The sequence below is a fragment of the Panthera pardus genome, unplaced genomic scaffold (assembly GCF_024362965.1).
Source record: "Panthera pardus isolate Hobbes unplaced genomic scaffold, ASM2436296v1 HiC_scaffold_13, whole genome shotgun sequence".
Lineage (NCBI taxonomy): Eukaryota > Metazoa > Chordata > Mammalia > Carnivora > Felidae > Panthera > Panthera pardus.
The window spans coordinates 75,563,257-75,572,691 of NW_026526688.1; the positions used below are offsets into that span (position 1 = coordinate 75,563,257).

Genomic DNA, 9,435 nt, shown 5'->3' on the forward strand with positions numbered 1-9,435 from the left:
TGCCCCAGCCGTGTCACTTGCTCTGCACTTCTGGAAGCCCCACATTTGCAAACAACTCAACAAAGGTGGGGCATTTGGCTAGCCCAAGCCTTAGGAGGGCACATTTAGGGAGTCACCGCCCCCCCCCCCCCAAACACTGCACTTCCCCATCCTGCCTAAACGCCCCTCCTCTATTACCTGACAGGCAATCCTAGTGGCGTGGTTGTGACTAGTCACGATCAATGGTGCTTTCCTGAACTTAGACGGTCATCAGTGTAGAGCCTTTTATTCCCAGCTTTCAGTGACATTCCGGTGTGACCAGAAAATCCCTCTTGGCTGCCAACATACCCTGCTATCCTTTGTGTGGATTTTTCACTATCCCGGCCCTCCCCTCTGCTCCCCACAGCAGATGTGCCCTCACTTGCCCTGCCAGTGCAGTTCCAGGTTAACGTACTAGTCCAACCTTCAAGCCTGTTATTTTTGCTCACAAATGTTCCCAACCACAGAGGCATTGGACACAAATGCACACACACCCTCAATCAGAAGGAAGCTGCGTGGCTAAAATCAAGTCGGCCTAATGGGTTTGAAATCAGTGCTGGGCTTTGAGTCACTGTTTCTATCCCTCTAAAAGATTTGGGGTAAGAAGTCATTATCCTGGGAGTTGAAATACTCCATGCCGCAGATAAATGCCCAGTTTATGTTCTCTTGCATTCTGCACTCTGTTTTACTGCATACAGGATACAGAACTCTGAGAGGGCCCAGGGGTGTGTGTCTAAGTGCTGGGTGCAGCTCTGGGAAGCAAAACATCAAATTCTCAAGGAGTCTTTTTATCATCTCAGAGCCTACATCTCCAGGCTCCCTCTTTCATCCTCTCCTGCTTCTGACCTCCCCAGGGACAAATCATCCTTCTCCCTCGGATTTTTATTCTTCAGCCATCATAGCAATTTAAGCTGCTTTTATCCTGAATTCCACAAGTGAACAATATTTTCAGCTATGCCTAACTATAACTAGGAGGGACTGGTTCTAAAAAGCATTCCTGGCCAGAGGATTTCATAGAGGCAAATCCATCTGGAGACTATGGTAAGGAGCTGTGGCTCAGGCGGGGTCTGGCTGACCCATCGTGGTTCCTGGGTCCTGGAGCCTAGCCCAGTGCAGCTCAGTACTCAGGAGACGGGTCTCGTAGTGGTCCTACACCCCTCTCCGGTCCACAACCACCCTGGAACTCCGGGCCGAGATCAACACTTGTGTGGTGTCTATCACCCCTACTAGAATGCAAACTCCATGCATGCAGGGACTTTGTTTGTCCTATTCTTTACTGCAGCCCCAGTACCTAGAACAGTGCTGTCACATAAATGCACAATTTGCGTTGAATAAATGAACGTCAGCCGCAGGCGAGAGAACCTTGGGCCCAGGGCAGCGCAGTAGCTGACTCGGCCCTGGCTCCTGGTCGCACCAGAGATACTCCTGGAGCCAGCGCAGGTCCACACATGGGTGTGCCACACACATGGGTGTGCACACCACGGACTAGGCCAGAATCCTACGGGAATCTTGGGGCTGGGACCACAGGACTGTGTTCAGTGCTATTCAATCTGCGCATGTCCGGCCCTGGGACCGAGCACCAGGTCCCCCTCCGCTCAGTCCGGCATCCACCTCCCTGTCGTGGCTGGATTGCGGTGTTACTATTGCCTCTGGGGGCAATAGTATAATTACTGAGGCATCACGGTGTGCAGTTTTTTGTTCTGAACAAATAGTTCGCCTTGCTTTTTAAGAAGCGAAGATAATTCAGCTCGGTGATCAGGCTTCCAGATGAATCCGTTGGTCATAGAAGATGGTTTCATTATTGTACCCCCCCCCCAAAAAAAAATAGGAAAAAAAAAAGACAAGACTGAAAAGAAAGGCTTATGTGGTTTACAGTTTGGAACGTTTCTTTTCTGAACCTTTAGAAATTTTTCCTGTGAGGCTTAATACAGCAAAAGCTTGAGTGGAAAATGTGCTTATCTGTGATCTCAGATGCCAGGCAGCCTAATAAATCCAGCCTAGGTTAAGATTAACATTGTCTGAAGCCAGAGCTTCTTGGTCTAATCTGTAGTCAAAGGGGTAACCAAACATCCTTTCATGTGGACCACTGCTGACTTTTTTTTTATATCCACAGAAGTAGGACCAAAGAAAAACTTTAAAGCTGACATCGTTGAACTTTATAAGCTGAAAAGCATTATCTCTGCTGAATGGAGAAAACAAAGATTTTCATAAAAGTGCCAAAGCAGTACCCAGAGAAGCCCCAAATTTTCTTACGCAACACTCATTCCCATTACCTGAGGAGCTTCTGTGGAAAGTTTCAGGATGGAATTTGGGAAAAATGGAGACAGGTAGCTGTTGATATAATGAAGGGTAAAATACTTCAGAATTAATCTTCTTACCGGTTAAAGCCCTGCAGTAGCTCCCTGTTACAGGATGGAATTGGGACCCCACTCTCCAAATTCATATGTTGATGATGCGATTGTAGTAGAAGGTGGGCCTTTGGGAGGTAATTTGCAGATAAGATCCTGAGGGTGGAGGCCCCATGATGGGATTAGTGCCCTCACAGGAAGAAGACACTTCAAAGCTTCCTCCCTCTGCCCTGCGTGGACTCAGCAAGAAGGTGGCCATCTACAAGACAAGGAGAGGCTGTCAGCAAAACTTGACAGACGCTGGCACTCCGACTTTGGACTTCCAGCTGCAGAAATATAAGAAATTAATGTTTTGGTTTTTTTTAAAGCCAGCCACCTACGGTATTTGGTTACATCAGCCCAAACTGACTAACACATTCATTTCACAGGCCAACATCCTAGGCCTACAGGCTCTGAGTGATGTCCCGACTTAATCTCCCCCTCATTTTCTCTGTTTCAGTCCATTGGCCTCCTAGATACACTAGGCGTACTCCTACCTCAGGGCCGTGGCGTTGGCTGTTCTTTTGCCTGGAATGCTCTCTTCCAGGCTCCTACATGGCCTGGCTCACTTGTGAACATCCCTTAGGTCTTTCCTTGATGTCAGCCTCTCAATGAGGCCTTCTCTGACTCTATCTAAAGTCACAACAGTTATCCCATATGGCCTGTCCTCTTTCTTGCTTGATTTCTCTTTATAGCATTAATATACTTTTTTCCCACTTCACCTGTTTATTGTCCACTTTCCCTTAGTAGGGAAGATCATCACTTTCCTAAGGACAAGTAGTTTTGTGTTTACTACTCTATCTTGAGCACCTAGAACGAGGCTTGATACATAATAAGCTCTCAACAGATTTTTTTAGTGAATGAATGAATCAGTGAATAAATTTAATCCCAAATTTACCTATATCTGAGGTCTAGGCTTATCTGTATACATTGTATAGTCTCTATTGTGTCTGCAGTGTATCCGTTGTCTTTGATGCAGATCTTCCACAGGGTTCCATGGCTTGCTCCAGATTGCTGGTTGAGTGGGCCAGATGGGAGGCATGCTACAACACCTGGAGTGAGAAGGCCTGGGAGAAAGCCAGGCCTGGACAAGCAAGAATGTGGAAAAGTGGACAGAGCAAGCATCCAAGATGCCACAGCACTCTGGGCTCTCCTGGGCATCTGAACAGGAAGTGGGCATAGCAGCAGGGAATTCAGATGTCAATCAAATGTTCAGTCAGGCTATGGCTCTGCTTCCACAAAATCTGCCCATTTTTGACAGGACTCTAGCCTGGGGGCTAAGGGCAGAATTCGGTTCTTAGGGGAGGAAATTGGCCAGAAGGATGGAATACATCAAGGCCTCAGATATGCAGGCCCAGAAGAGTGAGGATAGATAAGAAATCAAGAACCTCCCAAGCAGTCCATCCCAGTATGCGGGGGACATGTCACCCTGGGGGGTTCAGGGGGACACAGGCCTGAACTAGGGGAGTTTGGTTTAGGCTCTGGAACTGCAGTGAAGAGACCCAGGAGGACAGCAGCAGCTGTCCTGGCCGGTCCCTGGCCCCACTGGTTGGACAGCCTCCTTTTGTCATGCTCACTCACGGTGTAGACACTCCATGGATTCAGTGGGGAGGATGTGAGAAAAGCAGAAGAAGGAGGCTAAACCACGGTCACTGATACCACTATGGTTATTCTGATATCATTACCATCTTACCCCTGAGGGAAGTTTAAGGAACTGGAATTCTTCTCTCAAGAACTGCTTCTTAACAGCACTCTTGTCAGATTGCTTTCTTCTCTACTTCTGCTGCCCTATTCTGTCTAGCAGATGAATTTAAATTCACTATTTTAAACACTGTTGCTCTAATGGAAGCTTATCCAGGGTCCGGAGGACTTCCCCACCCCCCAGAGTTAGAGCTAACATTCCATTCAGAGCACAAGCTGGTGATGGTGGATTAATTAATTCTGCCTTTAAAAAAGAGAAAGAAAAACCCTCCTCTTTCCTTTAGAACCACGATAAACTACTTCTTTATTTTTTGTCAGTTTTATCAACCTTTTTTTTAAGAGCTGGGCTCAGCTTTTATTGGTTTTTTTTTTCCCTGTGCCCTTTCAAGTAAAAAGGACTTTTATTAACACTGTTCCTTGCCTGTTAAGAGCCTGGCTTTTGAATAGGATCTTCCTGGAAAGCCCTGAGTGATAGATCACAGTCCCAGTGCTGTCTTGGGTTTGCAATTGACTATCTTGGTCAGGAGGCCTGTTCTCCCAGATGTGACAGGCCCTCAGAGACTTCTGTATGGATAAAAGTACAGATGTTTGAAAAGTGAGTGGCAAAGGACAGAAAAGAACCTTTCCCAGAGTCTGCTTCTTTCATACAACTTTGTGCTGTTCAGTTTTATATCTGTTTCTTAATCTGGGGCCAAAGAACTGACTGCTTATTCACTTTCCAGCTTCCGGGTGTTCTAGTCCAATGGCTGCATCCAGGGCACTTCCAGTCCTACTCCACATTCTCTCCCTGTCCTCCCATCTCCTTCCTCAAGGAGCGCTCTATTGTTGACTCTGTTTTACAGAGAAGAAGATCAAACCCTGAACTGATCATTATTTTTCTTGAGTCACCAAAGTTAAGTGGGCCAGGACTTAAGCTTATGCTCAACCCAAGTCCCAGCTCCAACAGCTGCCCCTGCCTCTCGCAGCTCCTTTCACAGCAGCCAGAACCAAACTTCCCTAGCACAGGCATGACTATGTCCCTCTGAGTCCCCCAGAGTGGCATGTTACCTAGGTCCTGGGATGGACCACTTGGAGGCTCTTGACTTCATATCTATCCCTACTCTTCTAGGACTATATATCCAAGGTCTTTACACCTTCCATTGTTCTGGTCCGTTTTCTCCCCCAAGGGACAGAATTCTGCCTTTGACCTCCCAGATACCATGCTTCTGGTGTCCTTGAAGCAATCAAGTTCGTCATAGCCCTTGGCTTTGGCCATTCTGGAGCAGCCAGACTTGGGACACGTTCCCCAACTGCATTTTTGCATCAGACCCTTACCTTTTCCCCTAGCCCTAGCAGGAAGAAGCATTGAACAGAACAACCTGGCACACGTTCTTCTTCTACCCGCCTGGCTACTGCATCACCTGGAGCAGGACCTGTTGGGACTGGTTCTTGCCTTCCTGAAGAGATGTTTCTGCCACTCAGCCTCTTAGAATGGAATCCCCTTCTCTGGGTTTTTTGTTGTTTTGTTTTGTTTTGTTTTGTTTTGTTTTGTTTCCCTGAGCAAGCCAAAGCCAGTTCCCAGCCACCTTATCTCTGTTACAACTTTTCAGTTTTCAAAGTGGATTTTACGGTTGTTCACAGCAAACAATGCCCCCAGCTCTGTTTTTCCTCCCATCCCCCACCTAGCCAGGCTTTACAAAGTAATTCCGAACAACTCCAGCACAGACTCCTACCAGCAGGAGGAACATCAGCAGTTCATATATAATATAATAAAAACCACCAGCTTGTTTTCTCACTGGTAGCCTTGTAGCCAAGTGCTAATGATGTCTTCTGCTGAATTGATTAGGTCTATTGGCTGAGTTTCTAATACCCAGGCTGTTCTGCAATTAGAGAATACCTGCTGCTTCTCTGTCTTTCTACCTAATCATTACATAGCTCCTTAAGTCAAGGTAAAACATTTCCACCCACTCCCTCTCTTTGTTGATAAAGAAACTAAGGCATTTCACATGAAAAGCCCATGGCAGAAATGAGCCAATGACCTTCTGAGGTCCAGTACGGTGCTCTACCCACAGTCCTCTGCCACCAGCTTACTTTGGTCAATTACACCAGACAACCCAGTCTTCCTGCTCCCTGCAGAAACTTCTCAGAGCACTGTGTGATCCCACCATAATGCAGCTGCATAGGACAGGTCCCTGTCCTCAAGGCTGGTCAGTACCTATGATATGACCTGGTGTGAAAAATTTGCCAACTAGGGCTGAACCTGTCACATCTTCTTTCAAGTTTGAGCTCAGAATATACAGAGGGAGCTTCTGTTTTCTGTAGTAGCTGCTGAAATTCAAAAGCAGAGGCAGAGTAACTGAGTACCTTATAGGTGGAGCTCCAGAGCACAAAATCCACCTGCTGCTGCAGTTATGGGATAAGGCCAGCTGCCATGGGGCACAGTTCCTGAATGTGCTTACAGTTAGGCTGTAGGATCTTCCTAAGCATCCTTGGGGCCATTTGGAGATTCTGTCTTCCTAGTTTCCTCATGAACTCTTATATCCAGCCCTTATTACTAAAGCTAAACCACCCACTACAATCCAAATGAACCCAGCAAACTCATCAACCATGCTGACAATAAAAAATTTCAATGTTGGTGTTTCGTTTCCTGATATATATTTCATTAGAACCATAGAAGATGTTTTAGAATTATATCCTGGCTTACCCTTTAAAATTTTCAGGTCCAAATCCAATCACCCCTCTTAAATTAAATCATCATTGAATTGGTTACAATGGTTAATATATGTGGAAGCAGCTGGTACAATGTCTGGAAGCTAGTAGGAGTCCAATGTATGTAAAATTTTAATTTAGATTTTGAACCTTATGACTGACACAAGAGAGGCTTCTGGAGGAAAAATAGTAGAAAGTTTCCCCAAGGAAGGCCTGGCTCAAGTGCCTCAGATCTACAGGAGTGCGTACCATTTCCAAGATGGTTTTAGGCACAGGACAGTGGACACTACGCCATGGCATTTAGAAGGGCTGAGTAGCCAGGTACCAGGTCTTCAGACATCTTTAGTTTCTCTGATCCATTTTTCTCTAGGGCATTGAATCTATTTTTCTAGGATTGAAACACAAGCAGGAAAGGGATGATGGAGACAGAAACAGGAAACATTCAAGAAGCTTGGACCCCAGTCCAGACCATGGCAAAACAAACAAACAAACAAAAATCCCAGAAGCTAGAGGGAATGTTATGGCTGGATTTTGTCCCCCTAAATTCATATGTTAAAGCCCCAGCTCCAGGGCTTCAGAATGTACCCCTATTTGGAGATAAGCTCTTTAAAGATGTGATTAAGTTACAATGAGGCCATTAGGATAGGACCTAATCCAACATGACCGGTGCTCTCATGCTCAGAAGAGGAAGAGACAGTAGGGGTGCACGTGCACAGATGGATGACCATGGGAAGGGGCAATAAGAGGACGAGAGATACAAGTCAAGGAGCCAGACCTCAGAAGAAACCAAACCTGCCAACACCTTGACCTTGGATTTCCAGCCTCCAGAATGGTGAGAAATAAATGTCTGTTGTTTGAGCCTTCCAGTCTATGGTGTCCTGTTATGGCAGCCTGAGCAGACTACGACAAGAGGGCAAAAAGAAAGTGAGGGGAGTGGAATGAGCTAGGCCAGATCTGAAGACTGATGGAAATGATGGCTCAGACTGGAGCTTTGCAAGCTGCTTTCACTTCTGTTAGATCCAAATCAGCAATCAAGGAGTGCAGAGGCTCCCCCACATAAATACACGTGATGGGGTGGGACGGTGGCCCTTTCCTGATTCCTGGGAGTCCACTGGTCTTACCAGGCTGAAGAGCTCAGCGCACAGGCTCCCTGCCTTTTAAACCATTCTACCAGCAGCGGGGTCACATCCGCCCCTAAGTGTTCCTGCTCCCACGGAAACAAGGTCCTGCTCTGCCATGGTTACATACCTCCACGCTGCATTTTTTTAAATCACTCATTAGGCCTATCTGGCTGCAGTCCACCGACAGAAGGTCACAGCTGCCAGACAGAAACTTGGCCTCCGGCCAGAATCCTCAGACCCCCCACACCCTGTCCCATTGTCTCAGAGAGAGATGGTAAACGTCCCCCAGAGGTGACAGTCTCTATAACTGACGCTGCACCCGAAACAGCTTCTCTGCCCTCTCCTCATTCCCACCACCAGCTCTGGGTCGGGATGATTTATCCAGCCTCTCAGGGGAAGGAGAGGGAATGGCTGACATTTCCAGAGCTGGCTACCCAGAATTTCACATGCATTATCTCATTTAATCTTTAGAAACCCTACAGGAGGAGTATTATTATATGATCACCCCATATCACAGGTCAGAGAAACGGAGGTTCTGGGGGTCAAACCACTTCCTCAAAATCACAGAGAAAGCAAATGCATTTAGAACCCAAGACCATCTGATACAAAAACCCAGTCTCTTCCCACGGCTCCCTGATGCCTCCTTACCCGGAGCTGCGTCGGTACACCGTCCCATCCCTGCGGCATCCTCCCGTGTGACCCAGTGTTAGATTGCGAGTGCACTTGGTTTATTTTAGATTCTCTTTTCCATCGTTGCCATTTCCCAGCTCCGTTTTTTCTTCCTTTCATACCCTGCATGTGGTCCACCAGCAAAGCCTGAGGAAGCCACTCTCAACAACTCACATGGAAGCTTACTCTCTCCACGGCCACCACCTGGTCTGAGCCGCCAACCTCCCTGCCCTTCTGCACTTACTGGATTCCCGCCATAGGACTCCATGCCCTGCCACAGCCCCAGGTTAATCTGAAACCTAGGTTAGACATGCCATTGTGTGCTGCAGACACTGCCATAGCTCCCCAGTTCAGTTCACTCAGGGTAAGAGCAAAGCCTCCCAACAGTCCACCAGGTCTGAGGTGGTCTGCCTTGTCTCTCGCTAACGTTATCTCTCACTCTTTCCCTCCTTCTCTTGGCTCTGGCCACACAGGTCTCTTTGCTGCATCTTTAGCACACTCCTTGCTTCTCACCCGTGTCCTTCCTGCTCCTCACCAGAAGTCCACTGGGTTCCAGTCACCCCCCTGAGGCCTCCCCTCCCTACCTTTGTGAATTCCACAGCACACCCGCACCCTACACTTCCACTCCCACCCACCCTACTCCTGCTTTTCTTTTTCACTATAATCTCCTAATGCATCTTATAGTTTATCCATGCATTGCGGCTTATTGTCTGACTCTTTCCTCTAGAATGAAATCTTCTTTTATCTGTTTTTGTCATTGCTGTGTCCCAAAGGCCCAGAACAGCGCCTGGTGCATAGTAGGTGTTCACTACACATTGGCTGAAGGAATGGAATGAATGAACAGATAAAGA

The 9,435-nt window shown here is 47.2% G+C and overlaps 1 long non-coding RNA gene across 1 annotated transcript; it reads right to left on the bottom strand.

The window, feature by feature from the left end:
* Positions 1–2,433: 2,433 nt before the first annotated feature.
* LOC109262529 (uncharacterized) lies at positions 2,434–9,072 on the bottom strand. The gene is made up of 3 exons (XR_002077811.2): positions 8,564–9,072; positions 7,044–7,182; positions 2,434–2,692 (listed from the first exon to the last, which is right to left on the bottom strand). It is a non-coding gene; the product is annotated as an uncharacterized LOC109262529 (long non-coding RNA).
* Between the last annotated feature and the right edge of the window lie 363 nt (positions 9,073–9,435).